Source organism: Dendrobates tinctorius, unplaced genomic scaffold (assembly GCF_039654945.1).
Source record: "Dendrobates tinctorius isolate UK_male_01 unplaced genomic scaffold, ASM3965494v1 ptg000254l, whole genome shotgun sequence".
In the NCBI taxonomy this organism is placed as follows: Eukaryota; Metazoa; Chordata; class Amphibia; order Anura; family Dendrobatidae; genus Dendrobates; species Dendrobates tinctorius.
This window is the reverse complement of record NW_027361921.1, coordinates 1,722,025-1,740,833: the sequence shown is the minus strand read 5'-3', so window position 1 is coordinate 1,740,833 and position 18,809 is coordinate 1,722,025. Positions and strand designations below refer to the sequence as shown.

The window sequence follows — 18,809 nt, the reverse complement described above, 5'->3', positions numbered from 1 at the left end:
CTGATAGTGCAATTGTGAGATTAAGAATCTCATCTAAATGCTGAAAAGGAAGTAAGATTGCTTCAAGCTTGACAACTTAACCAACTTAACCAAGATGCTACATCTTCTCAAGAATAAGCTTCCTATCTTAAAGCAGGTGTGTTTTACCTGTGTGCAAACTCAAATTTGCCATTGTTCCAGCCCTACTGATAGTGCAATTGTGAGATTAAGAATCTCATCTAAATGCTGAAAAGGAAGTAAGATTGCTTCAAGCTTGACAACTTAACCAACTTAACCAAGATGCTACATCTTCTCAAGAATAAGCTTTCTATCTTAAAGCAGGTGTGTTTTACCTGTGTGCAAACTCAAATTTGCCATTGTTCCAGCCCTACTGATAGTGCAATTGTGAGATTAAGAATCTCATCTAAATGCTGAAAAGGAAGTAAGATTGCTTCAAGCTTGACAACTTAACCAATGGATTTTATTTTGAAATTCCTCCACTTTCCGCACCTGACTCTCTAAGCAGTCTTTCCAATATATCACATCTTTTTGTGATGTAGACAAGTTGGTCAAAGAGCCTGTTTAGTAAACAGAAAATCTTGATTTCGAATGTCAGCAGTGCTTTCCTTTCTTCATGTCAGTTTGGGGCTGTTAGCCGAAAAAGAAGACTTTCACTTCTGTTTGACATCAAACATGTCTTTCCCAAAGCACTAATAAAGTGTAATTGAGAGAAAAAAACTTTCTGCTTTTGAAATGCTCTAAAAGGAATTAGATGAAATAAGTTTCTTTAGAGAATATAGGATGGCTTCAAGCATTACAAATTAAAACCAGTGGAATTTGAGTAAAAAAAAATTTTGCTTTTGAAATGCTCTAAAAGGAATCAGATGAAATAACTTTCTTTAGAGAATATAGGATGGGCTCAAGCATTACAAATTAAAACCAGTGGAATTACACATTAGATGCTACAAATTTTCATAGCAGTTTTCGGAAAAAGCAGAATAATAAATATTCACCAACAGAACATGTGGTTCTGTGGCTTAGTTGGTTAAAGCGCCTGTCTTGTAAACAGGAGATCCTGAGTTCAACTCTCAGCAGTAACTTGTTTTTGTCTTCTCAAGAATAAGCTTCCTATCTTAAAGCAGGTGTGTTTTACCTGTGTGCAAACTCAAATTTGCCATTGTTCCAGCCCTACTGATAGTGCAATTGTGAGATTAAGAATCTCATCTAAATGCTGAAAAGGAAGTAAAATTGCTTCAAGCTTGACAACTTAACCAACTTAACCAAGATGCTACATCTTCTCAAGAATAAGCTTCCTATCTTAAAGCAGGTGTGTTTTACCTGTGTGCAAACTCAAATTTGCCATTGTTCCAGCCCTACTGATAGTGCAATTGTGAGATTAAGAATCTCATCTAAAAGCTGAAAAGGAAGTAAGATTGCTTCAAGCTTGACAACTTAACCAATGGATTTTATTTTGAAATGCCTCCACTTTCCGCACCTGACTCTCTAAGCAGTCTTTCCAATATATCACATCTTTTTGTGATGTAGACAAGTTGGTCAAAGAGCCTGTTTAGTAAACAGAAAATCTTGATTTCGAATGTCAGCAGTGCTTTCCTTTCTTCATGTCAGTTTGGGGCTGTTGGCCGAAAAAGAGGACTTTCACTTTTGTTTGACATCAAACATGTCTTTCCCAAAGCACTAATAAAGTGTAATTGAGAGAAAAAAACTTTCTGCTTTTGAAATTCTCTAAAAGGAATTAGATGAAATAAGTTTCTTTAGAGAATATAGGATGGCTTCAAGCATTACAAATTAAAACCAGTGGAATTTGAGTAAAAAAAAAAATTTTGCTTTTGAAATGCTCTAAAAGGAATCAGATGAAATAACTTTCTTTAGAGAATATAGGATGGGCTCAAGCATTACAAATTAAAACCAGTGGAATTACACATTAGATGCTACAAATTTTCATAGCAGTTTTCAGAAAAAGCAGAATAATAAATATTCACACATGAAAATTGGGGTGCTGTGGCTTAGTTGGTTAAAGTGCCTGTCTTGTAAACAGGAGAGCCTGAGTTCAACTCTCAGCAGTACCTTGTTTTCATCTTCTCAAGAATAAGCTTCCTATCTTAAAGCAGGTCTTTTACCTGTGTGCAAATTCAAATTTGCCATTGTTCCAGCCCTACTGATAGTGCAATTGTGAGATTAAGAATCTCATCTAAATGCTGAAAAGGAAGTAAAATTGCTTCAAGTTTGACAACTTAACCAATGGATTTTATTTTGAAATGCCTCCACTTTCCGCACCTGACTCTCTAAGCAGTCTTTCCAATATATCACATCTTTTTGTGATGTAGACAAGTTGGTCAAAGAGCCTGTTTAGTAAACAGAAAATCTTGATTTCGAATGTCAGCAGTGCTTTCCTTTCTTCATGTCAGTTTGGGGCTGTTAGCCGAAAAAGAGGACTTTCACTTTTGTTTGACATCAAACATGTCTTTCCCAAAGCACTAATAAAGTGTAATTGAGAGAAAAAAAACTTTCTGCTTTTGAAATGCTCTAAAAGGAATTAGATGAAATAAGTTTCTTTAGAGAATATAGAATGGCTTCAAGCATTACAAATTAAAACCAGTGGAATTTGAGTAAAAAAAAAATTTTGCTTTTGAAATGCTCTAAAAGGAATCAGATGAAATAACTTTCTTTAGAGAATATAGGATGGGCTCAAGCATTACAAATTAAAACCAGTGGAATTACACATTAGATGCTACAAATTTTCATAGCAGTTTTCAGAAAAAGCAGAATAATAAATATTCACACATGAAAATTGGGGTGCTGTGGCTTAGTTGGTTAAAGTGCCTGTCTTGTAAACAGGAGATCCTGAGTTCAACTCTCAGCAGTACCTTGTTTTCATCTTCTCAAGAATAAGCTTCCTATCTTAAAGCAGGTCTTTTACCTGTGTGCAAATTCAAATTTGCCATTGTTCCAGCCCTACTGATAGTGCAATTGTGAGATTAAGAATCTCATCTAAATGCTGAAAAGGAAGTAAGATTGCTTCAAGCTTACCAACTTAACCAAGATGCTACATCTTCTCAAGAATAAGCTTCCTATCTTAAAGCAGGTGTGTTTTACCTGTGTGCAAACTCAAATTTGCCATTGTTCCAGCCCTACTGATAGTGCAATTGTGAGATTAAGAATCTCATCTAAATGCTGAAAAGGAAGTAAGATTGCTTCAAGCTTGACAACTTAACCAACTTAACCAAGATGCTACATCTTCTCAAGAATAAGCTTCCTATCTTAAAGCAGGTGTGTTTTACCTGTGTGCAAACTCAAATTTGCCATTGTTCCAGCCCTACTGATAGTGCAATTGTGAGATTAAGAATCTCATCTAAATGCTGAAAAGGAAGTAAGATTGCTTCAAGCTTGACAACTTAACCAACTTAACCAAGATGCTACATCTTCTCAAGAATAAGCTTCCTATCTTAAAGCAGGTGTGTTTTACCTGTGTGCAAACTCAAATTTGCCATTGTTCCAGCCCTACTGATAGTGCAATTGTGAGATTAAGAATCTCATCTAAATGCTGAAAAGGAAGTAAGATTGCTTCAAGCTTGACAACTTAACCAATGGATTTTATTTTGAAATGCCTCCACTTTCCGCACCTGACTCTCTAAGCAGTCTTTCCAATATATCACATCTTTTTGTGATGTAGACAAGTTGGTCAAAGAGCCTGTTTAGTAAACAGAAAATCTTGATTTCGAATGTCAGCAGTGCTTTCCTTTCTTCATGTCAGTTTGGGGCTGTTGGCCGAAAAAGAGGACTTTCACTTTTGTTTGACATCAAACATGTCTTTCCCAAAGCACTAATAAAGTGTAATTGAGAGAAAAAAACTTTCTGCTTTTGAAATTCTCTAAAAGGAATTAGATGAAATAAATTTCTTTAGAGAATATAGGATGGCTTCAAGCATTACAAATTAAAACCAGTGGAATTTGAGTAAAAAAAAAAATTTTGCTTTTGAAATGCTCTAAAAGGAATCAGATGAAATAACTTTCTTTAGAGAATATAGGATGGGCTCAAGCATTACAAATTAAAACCAGTGGAATTACACATTAGATGCTACAAATTTTCATAGCAGTTTTCAGAAAAAGCAGAATAATAAATATTCACACATGAAAATTGGGGTGCTGTGGCTTAGTTGGTTAAAGTGCCTGTCTTGTAAACAGGAGAGCCTGAGTTCAACTCTCAGCAGTACCTTGTTTTCATCTTCTCAAGAATAAGCTTCCTATCTTAAAGCAGGTCTTTTACCTGTGTGCAAATTCAAATTTGCCATTGTTCCAGCCCTACTGATAGTGCAATTGTGAGATTAAGAATCTCATCTAAATGCTGAAAAGGAAGTAAGATTGCTTCAAGCTTGACAACTTAACCAACTTAACCAAGATGCTACACCTTCTCAAGAATAAGCTTCCTATCTTAAAGCAGGTGTGTTTTACCTGTGTGCAAACTCAAATTTGCCATTGTTCCAGCCCTACTGATAGTGCAATTGTGAGATTAAGAATCTCATCTAAATGCTGAAAAGGAAGTAAGATTGCTTCAAGCTTGACAACTTAACCAACTTAACCAAGATGCTACATCTTCTCAAGAATAAGCTTCCTATCTTAAAGCAGGTGTGTTTTACCTGTGTGCAAACTCAAATTTGCCATTGTTCCAGCCCTACTGATAGTGCAATTGTGAGATTAAGAATCTCATCTAAATGCTGAAAAGGAAGTAAGATTGCTTCAAGCTTGACAACTTAACCAACTTAACCAAGATGCTACATCTTCTCAAGAATAAGCTTCCTATCTTAAAGCAGGTGTGTTTTACCTGTGTGCAAACTCAAATTTGCCATTGTTCCAGCCCTACTGATAGTGCAATTGTGAGATTAAGAATCTCATCTAAATGCTGAAAAGGAAGTAAGATTGCTTCAAGCTTGACAACTTAACCAATGGATTTTATTTTGAAATGCCTCCACTTTCCGCACCTGACTCTCTAAGCAGTCTTTCCAATATATCACATCTTTTTGTGATGTAGACAAGTTGGTCAAAGAGCCTGTTTAGTAAACAGAAAATCTTGATTTCGAATGTCAGCAGTGCTTTCCTTTCTTCATGTCAGTTTGGGGCTGTTAGCCGAAAAAGAGGACTTTCACTTTTGTTTGACATCAAACATGTCTTTCCCAAAGCACTAATAAAGTGTAATTGAGAGAAAAAAAACTTTCTGCTTTTGAAATGCTCTAAAAGGAATTAGATGAAATAAGTTTCTTTAGAGAATATAGGATGGCTTCAAGCATTACAAATTAAAACCAGTGGAATTTGAGTAAAAAAAAAAATTTTGCTTTTGAAATGCTCTAAAAGGAATCAGATGAAATAACTTTCTTTAGAGAATATAGGATGGGCTCAAGCATTACAAATTAAAACCAGTGGAATTACACATTAGATGCTACAAATTTTCATAGCAGTTTTCAGAAAAAGCAGAATAATAAATATTCACACATGAAAATTGGGGTGCTGTGGCTTAGTTGGTTAAAGTGCCTGTCTTGTAAACAGGAGATCCTGAGTTCAACTCTCAGCAGTACCTTGTTTTCATCTTCTCAAGAATAAGCTTCCTATCTTAAAGCAGGTCTTTTACCTGTGTGCAAATTCAAATTTGCCATTGTTCCAGCCCTACTGATAGTGCAATTGTGAGATTAAGAATCTCATCTAAATGCTGAAAAGGAAGTAAGATTGCTTCAAGCTTGACAACTTAACCAACTTAACCAAGATGCTACATCTTCTCAAGAATAAGCTTCCTATCTTAAAGCAGGTGTGTTTTACCTGTGTGCAAACTCAAATTTGCCATTGTTCCAGCCCTACTGATAGTGCAATTGTGAGATTAAGAATCTCATCTAAATGCTGAAAAGGAAGTAAGATTGCTTCAAGCTTGACAACTTAACCAACTTAACCAAGATGCTACATCTTCTCAAGAATAAGCTTCCTATCTTAAAGCAGGTGTGTTTTACCTGTGTGCAAACTCAAATTTGCCATTGTTCCAGCCCTACTGATAGTGCAATTGTGAGATTAAGAATCTCATCTAAATGCTGAAAAGGAAGTAAGATTGCTTCAAGCTTGACAACTTAACCAATGGATTTTATTTTGAAATGCCTCCACTTTCCGCACCTGACTCTCTAAGCAGTCTTTCCAATATATCACATCTTTTTGTGATGTAGACAAGTTGGTCAAAGAGCCTGTTTAGTAAACAGAAAATCTTGATTTCGAATGTCAGCAGTGCTTTCCTTTCTTCATGTCAGTTTGGGGCTGTTAGCCGAAAAAGAGGACTTTCACTTTTGTTTGACATCAAACATGTCTTTCCCAAAGCACTAAGAAAGTGTAATTGAGAGAAAAAAAACTTTCTGCTTTTGAAATGCTCTAAAAGGAATTAGATGAAATAAGTTTCTTTAGAGAATATAGGATGGCTTCAAGCATTACAAATTAAAACCAGTGGAATTTGAGTAAAAAAAAAAATTTTGCTTTTGAAATGCTCTAAAAGGAATCAGATGAAATAACTTTCTTTAGAGAATATAGGATGGGCTCAAGCATTGCAAATTAAAACCAGTGGAATTACACATTAGATGCTACAAATTTTCATAGCAGTTTTCGAAAAAAGCAGAATAATAAATATTCACCTATGGAACATGTGGTGCTGTGGCTTAGTTGGTTAAAGCACCTGTCTTGCAAACTGGAGATCCTGAGTTCAACTCTCAGCAGTACCTTGTTTTTGTCTTCTCAAGAATAAGCTTCCTATCTTAAAGCAGGTGTTTTACCTGTGTGCAAACTCAAATTTGCCATTGTTCCAGCCCTACTGATAGTGCAATTGTGAGATTAAGAATCTCATCTAAATGCTGAAAAGGAAGTAAGATTGCTTCAAGCTTGACAACTTAACCAATGGATTTTATTTTGAAATTCCTCCACTTTCCGCACCTGACTCTCTAAGCAGTCTTTACAATATATCACATCTTTTTGTGATGTAGACAAGTTGGTCAAAGAGCCTGTTTAGTAAACAGAAAATCTTGATTTCGAACATCAGCAGTGCTTTCCTTTCTTCATGTCAGTTTGGGGCTGTTAGCCGAAAAAGAAGACTTTCACTTCTGTTTGACATCAAACATTTCTTTCCCAAAGCACTAATAAAGTGTAATTGAGAGAAAAAAACTTTCTGCTTTTGAAATGCTCTAAAAGGAATTAGATGAAATAAGTTTCTTTAGAGAATATAGGATGGCTTCAAGCATTACAAATTAAAACCAGTGGAATTTGAGTAAAAAAAATTTTGCTTTTGAAATGCTCTAAAAGGAATCAGATGAAATAACTTTCTTTAGAGAATATAGGATGGGCTCAAGCATTACAAATTAAAACCAGTGGAATTACACATTAGATGCTACAAATTTTCATAGCAGTTTTCGGAAAAAGCAGAATAATAAATATTCACCAACAGAACATGTGGTTCTGTGGCTTAGTTGGTTAAAGCGCCTGTCTTGTAAACAGGAGATCCTGAGTTCAACTCTCAGCAGTACCTTGTTTTTGTCTTCTCAAGAATAAGCTTCCTATCTTAAAGCAGTTGTTTTACCTGTGTGCAAACTCAAATTTGCCATTGTTCCAGCCCTACTGATAGTGCAATTGTGAAATTAAGAATCTCATCTAAATGCTGAAAAGGAAGTAAGATTGCTTCAAGCTTGACAACTTAACCAATGGATTTTATTTTGAAATGCCTCCACTTTCCGCACCTGACTCTCTAAGCAGTCTTTCCAATATATCACATCTTTTTGTGATGTAGACAAGTTGGTCAAAGAGCCTGTTTAGTAAACAGAAAATCTTGATTTCGAATGTCAGCAGTGCTTTCCTTTCTTCATGTCAGTTTGGGGCTGTTAGCCGAAAAAGAGGACTTTCACTTTTGTTTGACATCAAACATGTCTTTCCCAAAGCACTAATAAAGTGTAATTGAGAGAAAAAAAACTTTCTGCTTTTGAAATGCTCTAAAAGGAATTAGATGAAATAAGTTTCTTTAGAGAATATAGGATGGCTTCAAGCATTACAAATTAAAACCAGTGGAATTTGAGTAAAAAAAAAAATTTTGCTTTTGAAATGCTCTAAAAGGAATCAGATAAAATAACTTTCTTTAGAGAATATAGGATGGGCTCAAGCATTACAAATTAAAACCAGTGGAATTACACATTAGATGCTACAAATTTTCATAGCAGTTTTCAGAAAAAGCAGAATAATAAATATTCACACATGAAAATTGGGGTGCTGTGGCTTAGTTGGTTAAAGTGCCTGTCTTGTAAACAGGAGATCCTGAGTTCAACTCTCAGCAGTACCTTGTTTTCATCTTCTCAAGAATAAGCTTCCTATCTTAAAGCAGGTCTGTTACCTGTGTGCAAATTCAAATTTGCCATTGTTCCAGCCCTACTGATAGTGCAATTGTGAGATTAAGAATCTCATCTAAATGCTGAAAAGGAAGTAAGATTGCTTCAAGCTTGACAACTTAACCAACTTAACCAAGATGCTACATCTTCTCAAGAATAAGCTTCCTATCTTAAAGCAGGTGTGTTTTACCTGTGTGCAAACTCAAATTTGCCATTGTTCCAGCCCTACTGATAGTGCAATTGTGAGATTAAGAATCTCATCTAAATGCTGAAAAGGAAGTAAGATTGCTTCAAGCTTGACAACTTAACCAATGGATTTTATTTTGAAATGCCTCCACTTTCCGCACCTGACTCTCTAAGCAGTCTTTCCAATATATCACATCTTTTTGTGATGTAGACAAGTTGGTCAAAGAGCCTGTTTAGTAAACAGAAAATCTTGATTTCGAATGTCAGCAGTGCTTTCCTTTCTTCATGTCAGTTTGGGGCTGTTAGCCGAAAAAGAGGACTTTCACTTTTGTTTGACATCAAACATGTCTTTCCCAAAGCACTAATAAAGTGTAATTGAGAGAAAAAAAACTTTCTGCTTTTGAAATGCTCTAAAAGGAATTAGATGAAATAAGTTTCTTTAGAGAATATACGATGGCTTCAAGCATTACAAATTAAAACCAGTGGAATTTGAGTAAAAAAAAAAATTTTGCTTTTGAAATGCTCTAAAAGGAATCAGATGAAATAACTTTCTTTAGAGAATATAGGATGGGCTCAAGCATTACAAATTAAAACCAGTGGAATTACACATTAGATGCTACAAATTTTCATAGCAGTTTTCAGAAAAAGCAGAATAATAAATATTCACACATGAAAATTGGGTGCTGTGGCTTAGTTGGTTAAAGTGCCTGTCTTGTAAACAGGAGATCCTGAGTTCAACTCTCAGCAGTACCTTGTTTTCATCTTCTCAAGAATAAGCTTCCTATATTAAAGCATGTCTTTTACCTGTGTGCAAATTCAAATTTGCCATTGTTCCAGCCCTACTGATAGTGCAATTGTGAGATTAAGAATCTCATCTAAATGCTGAAAAGGAAGTAAGATTGCTTCAAGCTTGACAACTTAACCAATGGATTTTATTTTGAAATTCCTCCACTTTCCGCACCTGACTCTCTAAGCAGTCTTTCCAATATATCACATCTTTTTGTGATGTAGACAAGTTGGTCAAAGAGCCTGTTTAGTAAACAGAAAATCTTGATTTCGAATGTCAGCAGTGCTTTCCTTTCTTCATGTCAGTTTGGGGCTGTTAGCCGAAAAAGAAGACTTTCACTTCTGTTTGACATCAAACATGTCTTTCCCAAAGCACTAATAAAGTGTAATTGAGAGAAAAAAACTTTCTGCTTTTGAAATGCTCTAAAAGGAATTAGATGAAATAAGTTTCTTTAGAGAATATAGGATGGCTTCAAGCATTACAAATTAAAACCAGTGGAATTTGAGTAAAAAAAAATTTTGCTTTTGAAATGCTCTAAAAGGAATCAGATGAAATAACTTTCTTTAGAGAATATAGGATGGGCTCAAGCATTACAAATTAAAACCAGTGGAATTACACATTAGATGCTACAAATTTTCATAGCAGTTTTCGGAAAAAGCAGAATAATAAATATTCACCAACAGAACATGTGGTTCTGTGGCTTAGTTGGTTAAAGCGCCTGTCTTGTAAACAGGAGATCCTGAGTTCAACTCTCAGCAGTAACTTGTTTTTGTCTTCTCAAGAATAAGCTTCCTATCTTAAAGCAGGTGTGTTTTACCTGTGTGCAAACTCAAATTTGCCATTGTTCCAGCCCTACTGATAGTGCAATTGTGAGATTAAGAATCTCATCTCAATGCTGAAAAGGAAGTAAAATTGCTTCAAGTTTGACAACTTAACCAATGGATTTTATTTTGAAATGCCTCCACTTTCCGCACCTGACTCTCTAAGCAGTCTTTCCAATATATCACATCTTTTTGTGATGTAGACAAGTTGGTCAAAGAGCCTGTTTAGTAAACAGAAAATCTTGATTTCGAATGTCAGCAGTGCTTTCCTTTCTTCATGTCAGTTTGGGGCTGTTAGCCGAAAAAGAGGACTTTCACTTTTGTTTGACATCAAACATGTCTTTCCCAAAGCACTAATAAAGTGTAATTGAGAGAAAAAAAAATTTCTGCTTTTGAAATGCTCTAAAAGGAATTAGATGAAATAAGTTTCTTTAGAGAATATAGGATGGCTTCAAGCATTACAAATTAAAACCAGTGGAATTTGAGTAAAAAAAAAAATTTTGCTTTTGAAATGCTCTAAAAGGAATCAGATGAAATAACTTTCTTTAGAGAATATAGGATGGGCTCAAGCATTACAAATTAAAACCAGTGGAATTACACATTAGATGCTACAAATTTTCATAGCAGTTTTCAGAAAAAGCAGAATAATAAATATTCACACATGAAAATTGGGGTGCTGTGGCTTAGTTGGTTAAAGTGCCTGTCTTGTAAACAGGAGAGCCTGAGTTCAACTCTCAGCAGTACCTTATTTTCATCTTCTCAAGAATAAGCTTCCTATCTTAAAGCAGGTCTTTTACCTGTGTGCAAATTCAAATTTGCCATTGTTCCAGCCCTACTGATAGTGCAATTGTGAGATTAAGAATCTCATCTAAATGCTGAAAAGGAAGTAAGATTGCTTCAAGCTTGACAACTTAACCAACTTAACCAAGATGCTACATCTTCTCAAGAATAAGCTTCCTATCTTAAAGCAGGTGTGTTTTACCTGTGTGCAAACTCAAATTTGCCATTGTTCCAGCCCTACTGATAGTGCAATTGTGAGATTAAGAATCTCATCTAAATGCTGAAAAGGAAGTAAGATTGCTTCAAGCTTGACAACTTAACCAACTTAACCAAGATGCTACATCTTCTCAAGAATAAGCTTCCTATCTTAAAGCAGGTGTGTTTTACCTGTGTGCAAACTCAAATTTGCCATTGTTCCAGCCCTACTGATAGTGCAATTGTGAGATTAAGAATCTCATCTAAATGCTGAAAAGGAAGTAAGATTGCTTCAAGCTTGACAACTTAACCAATGGATTTTATTTTGAAATGCCTCCACTTTCCGCACCTGACTCTCTAAGCAGTCTTTCCAATATATCACATCTTTTTGTGATGTAGACAAGTTGGTCAAAGAGCCTGTTTAGTAAACAGAAAATCTTGATTTCGAATGTCAGCAGTGCTTTCCTTTCTTCATGTCAGTTTGGGGCTGTTAGCCGAAAAAGAGGACTTTCACTTTTGTTTGACATCAAACATGTCTTTCCCAAAGCACTAATAAAGTGTAATTGAGAGAAAAAAAACTTTCTGCTTTTGAAATGCTCTAAAAGGAATTAGATGAAATAAGTTTCTTTAGAGAATATAGGATGGCTTCAAGCATTACAAATTAAAACCAGTGGAATTTGAGTAAAAAAAAAAATTTTGCTTTTGAAATGCTCTAAAAGGAATCAGATGAAATAACTTTCTTTAGAGAATATAGGATGGGCTCAAGCATTACAAATTAAAACCAGTGGAATTACACATTAGATGCTACAAATTTTCATAGCAGTTTTCAGAAAAAGCAGAATAATAAATATTCACACATGAAAATTGGGGTGCTGTGGCTTAGTTGGTTAAAGTGCCTGTCTTGTAAACAGGAGATCCTGAGTTCAACTCTCAGCAGTACCTTGTTTTCATCTTCTCAAGAATAAGCTTCCTATCTTAAAGCAGGTGTTTTACCTGTGTGCAAACTCAAATTTGCCATTGTTCCAGCCCTACTGATAGTGCAATTGTGAGATTAAGAATCTCATCTAAATGCTGAAAAGGAAGTAAGATTGCTTCAAGCTTGACAACTTAACCAATGGATTTTATTTTGAAATTCCTCCACTTTCCGCACCTGACTCTCTAAGCAGTCTTTACAATATATCACATCTTTTTGTGATGTAGACAAGTTGGTCAAAGAGCCTGTTTAGTAAACAGAAAATCTTGATTTCGAACATCAGCAGTGCTTTCCTTTCTTCATGTCAGTTTGGGGCTGTTAGCCGAAAAAGAAGACTTTCACTTCTGTTTGACATCAAACATTTCTTTCCCAAAGCACTAATAAAGTGTAATTGAGAGAAAAAAACTTTCTGCTTTTGAAATGCTCTAAAAGGAATTAGATGAAATAAGTTTCTTTAGAGAATATAGGATGGCTTCAAGCATTACAAATTAAAACCAGTGGAATTTGAGTAAAAAAAAATTTTGCTTTTGAAATGCTCTAAAAGGAATCAGATGAAATAACTTTCTTTAGAGAATATAGGATGGGCTCAAGCATTACAAATTAAAACCAGTGGAATTACACATTAGATGCTACAAATTTTCATAGCAGTTTTCGGAAAAAGCAGAATAATAAATATTCACCAACAGAACATGTGGTTCTGTGGCTTAGTTGGTTAAAGCGCCTGTCTTGTAAACAGGAGATCCTGAGTTCAACTCTCAGCAGTACCTTGTTTTTGTCTTCTCAAGAATAAGCTTCCTATCTTAAAGCAGTTGTTTTACCTGTGTGCAAACTCAAATTTGCCATTGTTCCAGCCCTACTGATAGTGCAATTGTGAAATTAAGAATCTCATCTAAATGCTGAAAAGGAAGTAAGATTGCTTCAAGCTTGACAACTTAACCAATGGATTTTATTTTGAAATGCCTCCACTTTCCGCACCTGACTCTCTAAGCAGTCTTTCCAATATATCACATCTTTTTGTGATGTAGACAAGTTGGTCAAAGAGCCTGTTTAGTAAACAGAAAATCTTGATTTCGAATGTCAGCAGTGCTTTCCTTTCTTCATGTCAGTTTGGGGCTGTTAGCCGAAAAAGAGGACTTTCACTTTTGTTTGACATCAAACATGTCTTTCCCAAAGCACTAATAAAGTGTAATTGAGAGAAAAAAAACTTTCTGCTTTTGAAATGCTCTAAAAGGAATTAGATGAAATAAGTTTCTTTAGAGAATATAGGATGGCTTCAAGCATTACAAATTAAAACCAGTGGAATTTGAGTAAAAAAAAAAATTTTGCTTTTGAAATGCTCTAAAAGGAATCAGATAAAATAACTTTCTTTAGAGAATATAGGATGGGCTCAAGCATTACAAATTAAAACCAGTGGAATTACACATTAGATGCTACAAATTTTCATAGCAGTTTTCAGAAAAAGCAGAATAATAAATATTCACACATGAAAATTGGGGTGCTGTGGCTTAGTTGGTTAAAGTGCCTGTCTTGTAAACAGGAGAGCCTGAGTTCAACTCTCAGCAGTACCTTATTTTCATCTTCTCAAGAATAAGCTTCCTATCTTAAAGCAGGTCTTTTACCTGTGTGCAAATTCAAATTTGCCATTGTTCCAGCCCTACTGATAGTGCAATTGTGAGATTAAGAATCTCATCTAAATGCTGAAAAGGAAGTAAGATTGCTTCAAGCTTGACAACTTAACCAACTTAACCAAGATGCTACATCTTCTCAAGAATAAGCTTCCTATCTTAAAGCAGGTGTGTTTTACCTGTGTGCAAACTCAAATTTGCCATTGTTCCAGCCCTACTGATAGTGCAATTGTGAGATTAAGAATCTCATCTAAATGCTGAAAAGGAAGTAAGATTGCTTCAAGCTTGACAACTTAACCAACTTAACCAAGATGCTACATCTTCTCAAGAATAAGCTTCCTATCTTAAAGCAGGTGTGTTTTACCTGTGTGCAAACTCAAATTTGCCATTGTTCCAGCCCTACTGATAGTGCAATTGTGAGATTAAGAATCTCATCTAAATGCTGAAAAGGAAGTAAGATTGCTTCAAGCTTGACAACTTAACCAATGGATTTTATTTTGAAATGCCTCCACTTTCCGCACCTGACTCTCTAAGCAGTCTTTCCAATATATCACATCTTTTTGTGATGTAGACAAGTTGGTCAAAGAGCCTGTTTAGTAAACAGAAAATCTTGATTTCGAATGTCAGCAGTGCTTTCCTTTCTTCATGTCAGTTTGGGGCTGTTAGCCGAAAAAGAGGACTTTCACTTTTGTTTGACATCAAACATGTCTTTCCCAAAGCACTAAGAAAGTGTAATTGAGAGAAAAAAAACTTTCTGCTTTTGAAATGCTCTAAAAGGAATTAGATGAAATAAGTTTCTTTAGAGAATATAGGATGGCTTCAAGCATTACAAATTAAAACCAGTGGAATTTGAGTAAAAAAAAAAATTTTGCTTTTGAAATGCTCTAAAAGGAATCAGATGAAATAACTTTCTTTAGAGAATATAGGATGGGCTCAAGCATTACAAATTAAAACCAGTGGAATTACACATTAGATGCTACAAATTTTCATAGCAGTTTTCGAAAAAAGCAGAATAATAAATATTCACCTATGGAACATGTGGTGCTGTGGCTTAGTTGGTTAAAGCACCTGTCTTGCAAACTGGAGATCCTGAGTTCAACTCTCAGCAGTACCTTGTTTTTGTCTTCTCAAGAATAAGCTTCCTATCTTAAAGCAGGTGTTTTACCTGTGTGCAAACTCAAATTTGCCATTGTTCCAGCCCTACTGATAGTGCAATTGTGAGATTAAGAATCTCATCTAAATGCTGAAAAGGAAGTAAGATTGCTTCAAGCTTGACAACTTAACCAATGGATTTTATTTTGAAATTCCTCCACTTTCCACACCTGACTCTCTAAGCAGTCTTTACAATATATCACATCTTTTTGTGATGTAGACAAGTTGGTCAAAGAGCCTGTTTAGTAAACAGAAAATCTTGATTTCGAACATCAGCAGTGCTTTCCTTTCTTCATGTCAGTTTGGGGCTGTTAGCCGAAAAAGAAGACTTTCACTTCTGTTTGACATCAAACATTTCTTTCCCAAAGCACTAATAAAGTGTAATTGAGAGAAAAAAACTTTCTGCTTTTGAAATGCTCTAAAAGGAATTAGATGAAATAAGTTTCTTTAGAGAATATAGGATGGCTTCAAGCATTACAAATTAAAACCAGTGGAATTTGAGTAAAAAAAAATTTTGCTTTTGAAATGCTCTAAAAGGAATCAGATGAAATAACTTTCTTTAGAGAATATAGGATGGGCTCAAGCATTACAAATTAAAACCAGTGGAATTACACATTAGATGCTACAAATTTTCATAGCAGTTTTCGGAAAAAGCAGAATAATAAATATTCACCAACAGAACATGTGGTTCTGTGGCTTAGTTGGTTAAAGCGCCTGTCTTGTAAACAGGAGATCCTGAGTTCAACTCTCAGCAGTACCTTGTTTTTGTCTTCTCAAGAATAAGCTTCCTATCTTAAAGCAGTTGTTTTACCTGTGTGCAAACTCAAATTTGCCATTGTTCCAGCCCTACTGATAGTGCAATTGTGAGATTAAGAATCTCATCTAAATGCTGAAAAGGAAGTAAGATTGCTTCAAGCTTGACAACTTAACCAACTTAACCAAGATGCTACATCTTCTCAAGAATAAGCTTCCTATCTTAAAGCAGGTGTGTTTTACCTGTGTGCAAACTCAAATTTGCCATTGTTCCAGCCCTACTGATAGTGCAATTGTGAGATTAAGAATCTCATCTAAATGCTGAAAAGGAAGTAAGATTGCTTCAAGCTTGACAACTTAACCAATGGATTTTATTTTGAAATGCCTCCACTTTCCGCACCTGACTCTCTAAGCAGTCTTTCCAATATATCACATCTTTTTGTGATGTAGACAAGTTGGTCAAAGAGCCTGTTTAGTAAACAGAAAATCTTGATTTCGAATGTCAGCAGTGCTTTCCTTTCTTCATGTCAGTTTGGGGCTGTTAGCCGAAAAAGAGGACTTTCACTTTTGTTTGACATCAAACATGTCTTTCCCAAAGCACTAATAAAGTGTAATTGAGAGAAAAAAAACTTTCTGCTTTTGAAATGCTCTAAAAGGAATTAGATGAAATAAGTTTCTTTAGAGAATATAGGATGGCTTCAAGCATTACAAATTAAAACCAGTGGAATTTGAGTAAAATAAAAAATTTTGCTTTTGAAATGCTCTAAAAGGAATCAGATGAAATAACTTTCTTTAGAGAATATAGGATGGGCTCAAGCATTACAAATTAAAACCAGTGGAATTACACATTAGATGCTACAAATTTTCATAGCAGTTTTCAGAAAAAGCAGAATAATAAATATTCACACATGAAAATTGGGGTGCTGTGGCTTAGTTGGTTAAAGTGCCTGTCTTGTAAACAGGAGATCCTGAGTTCAACTCTCAGCAGTACCTTGTTTTCATCTTCTCAAGAATAAGCTTCCTATCTTAAAGCAGGTCTTTTACCTGTGTGCAAATTCAAATTTGCCATTGTTCCAGCCCTACTGATAGTGCAATTGTGAGATTAAGAATCTCATCTAAATGCTGAAAAGGAAGTAAGATTGCTTCAAGCTTACCAACTTAACCAAGATGCTACATCTTCTCAAGAATAAGCTTCCTATCTTAAAGCAGGTGTGTTTTACCTGTGTGCAAACTCAAATTTGCCATTGTTCCAGCCCTACTGATAGTGCAATTGTGAGATTAAGAATCTCATCTAAATGCTGAAAAGGAAGTAAGATTGCTTCAAGCTTGACAACTTAACCAACTTAACCAAGATGCTACATCTTCTCAAGAATAAGCTTCCTATCTTAAAGCAGGTGTGTTTTACCTGTGTGCAAACTCAAATTTGCCATTGTTCCAGCCCTACTGATAGTGCAATTGTGAGATTAAGAATCTCATCTAAATGCTGAAAAGGAAGTAAGATTGCTTCAAGCTTGACAACTTAACCAATGGATTTTATTTTGAAATGCCTCCACTTTCCGCACCTGACTCTCTAAGCAGTCTTTCCAATATATCACATCTTTTTGTGATGTAGACAAGTTGGTCAAAGAGCCTGTTTAGTAAACAGAAAATCTTGATTTCGAATGTCAGCAGTGCTTTCCTTTCTTCATGTCAGTTTGGGGCTGTTAGCCGAAAAAGAGGACTTTCACTTTTGTTTGACATCAAACATGTCTTTCCCAAAGCACTAATAAAGTGTAATTGAGAGAAAAAAAACTTTCTGCTTTTGAAATGCTCTAAAAGGAATTAGATGAAATAAGTTTCTTTAGAGAATATAGGATGGCTTCAAGCATTACAAATTAAAACCAGTGGAATTTGAGAAAAAAAAAAATTTTGCTTTTGAAATGCTCTAAAAGGAATCAGATGAAATAACTTTCTTTAGAGAATATAGGATGGGCTCAAGCATTACAAATTAAAACCAGTGGAATTACACATTAGATGCTACAAATTTTCATAGCAGTTTTCAGAAAAAGCAGAATAATAAATATTCACACATGAAAATTGGGGTGCTTTGGCTTAGTTGGTTAAAGTGCCTGTCTTGTAAACAGGAGATCCTGAGTTCAACTCTCAGCAGTACCTTGTTTTCATCTTCTCAAGAATAAGCTTCCTATCTTAAAGCAGGTCTTTTACCTGTGTGCAAATTCAAATTTGCCATTGTTCCAGCCCTACTGATAGTGCAATTGTGAGATTAAGAAACTCATCTAAATGCTGAAAAGGAAGTAAGATTGCTTCAAGCTTGACAACTTAACCAACTTAACCAAGATGCAACATCTTCTCAAGAATAAGCTTCCTATCTTAAAGCAGGTGTGTTTTACCTGTGTGCAAACTCAAATTTGCCATTGTTCCAGCCCTACTGATAGTGCAATTGTGAGATTAAGAATCTCATCTAAATGCTGAAAAGGAAGTAAGATTGCTTCAAGCTTGACAACTTAACCAACTTAACCAAGATGCTACATCTTCTCAAGAATAAGCTTTCTATCTTAAAGCAGGTGTGTTTTACCTGTGTGCAAACTCAAATTTGCCATTGTTCCAGCCCTACTGATAGTGCAATTGTGAGATTAAGAATCTCATCTAAATGCTGAAAAGGAAGTAAGATTGCTTCAAGCTTGACAACTTAACCAACTTAACCAAGATGCTACATCTTCTCAAGAATAAGCTTCCTATCTTAAAGCAGGTGTGTTTTACCTGTGTGCAAACTCAAATTTGCCATTGTTCCAGCCCTACTGATAGTGCAATTGTGAGATTAAGAATCTCATCTAAATGCTGAAAAGGAAGTAAGATTGCTTCAAGCTTGACAACTTAACCAATGGATTTTATTTTGAAATGCCTCCACTTTCCGCACCTGACTCTCTAAGCAGTCTTTCCAATATATCACATCTTTTTGTGATGTAGACAAGTTGGTCAAAGAGCCTGTTTAGTAAACAGAAAATCTTGATTTCGAATGTCAGCAGTGCTTTCCTTTCTTCATGTCAGTTTGGGGCTGTTAGCCGAAAAAGAGGACTTTCACTTTTGTTTGACATCAAACATGTCTTTCCCAAAGCACTAATAAAGTGTAATTGAGAGAAAAAAAACTTTCTGC

At 35.2% G+C, this 18,809-nt stretch overlaps 12 non-coding genes across 12 annotated transcripts; all 12 read left to right on the top strand.

Annotated features, from left to right (window-relative positions):
* The first annotated feature begins 1,992 nt into the window (after nucleotides 1-1,992).
* TRNAT-UGU (transfer RNA threonine (anticodon UGU)) lies at nucleotides 1,993-2,066 on the top strand. Its single transcript has one exon. It is a non-coding gene; the product is annotated as a tRNA-Thr (tRNA).
* A 726-nt stretch (nucleotides 2,067-2,792) lies between these two features.
* On the top strand, nucleotides 2,793-2,866 carry TRNAT-UGU (transfer RNA threonine (anticodon UGU)). Its single transcript has one exon. It is a non-coding gene; the product is annotated as a tRNA-Thr (tRNA).
* A 1,272-nt stretch (nucleotides 2,867-4,138) lies between these two features.
* Nucleotides 4,139-4,212, top strand: TRNAT-UGU (transfer RNA threonine (anticodon UGU)). Its single transcript has one exon. It is a non-coding gene; the product is annotated as a tRNA-Thr (tRNA).
* Nucleotides 4,213-5,494: 1,282 nt separating this feature from the next.
* TRNAT-UGU (transfer RNA threonine (anticodon UGU)) lies at nucleotides 5,495-5,568 on the top strand. Its single transcript has one exon. It is a non-coding gene; the product is annotated as a tRNA-Thr (tRNA).
* Nucleotides 5,569-6,665: 1,097 nt separating this feature from the next.
* On the top strand, nucleotides 6,666-6,739 carry TRNAA-UGC (transfer RNA alanine (anticodon UGC)). The gene has a single exon. It is a non-coding gene; the product is annotated as a tRNA-Ala (tRNA).
* A 1,524-nt stretch (nucleotides 6,740-8,263) lies between these two features.
* On the top strand, nucleotides 8,264-8,337 carry TRNAT-UGU (transfer RNA threonine (anticodon UGU)). The gene has a single exon. It is a non-coding gene; the product is annotated as a tRNA-Thr (tRNA).
* A 911-nt stretch (nucleotides 8,338-9,248) lies between these two features.
* TRNAT-UGU (transfer RNA threonine (anticodon UGU)) lies at nucleotides 9,249-9,322 on the top strand. Its single transcript has one exon. It is a non-coding gene; the product is annotated as a tRNA-Thr (tRNA).
* Nucleotides 9,323-10,849: 1,527 nt separating this feature from the next.
* On the top strand, nucleotides 10,850-10,923 carry TRNAT-UGU (transfer RNA threonine (anticodon UGU)). Its single transcript has one exon. It is a non-coding gene; the product is annotated as a tRNA-Thr (tRNA).
* Nucleotides 10,924-12,020: 1,097 nt separating this feature from the next.
* On the top strand, nucleotides 12,021-12,094 carry TRNAT-UGU (transfer RNA threonine (anticodon UGU)). The gene has a single exon. It is a non-coding gene; the product is annotated as a tRNA-Thr (tRNA).
* A 1,525-nt stretch (nucleotides 12,095-13,619) lies between these two features.
* On the top strand, nucleotides 13,620-13,693 carry TRNAT-UGU (transfer RNA threonine (anticodon UGU)). Its single transcript has one exon. It is a non-coding gene; the product is annotated as a tRNA-Thr (tRNA).
* Nucleotides 13,694-14,790: 1,097 nt separating this feature from the next.
* Nucleotides 14,791-14,864, top strand: TRNAA-UGC (transfer RNA alanine (anticodon UGC)). The gene has a single exon. It is a non-coding gene; the product is annotated as a tRNA-Ala (tRNA).
* A 1,710-nt stretch (nucleotides 14,865-16,574) lies between these two features.
* Nucleotides 16,575-16,648, top strand: TRNAT-UGU (transfer RNA threonine (anticodon UGU)). Its single transcript has one exon. It is a non-coding gene; the product is annotated as a tRNA-Thr (tRNA).
* Nucleotides 16,649-18,809: the final 2,161 nt, after the last annotated feature.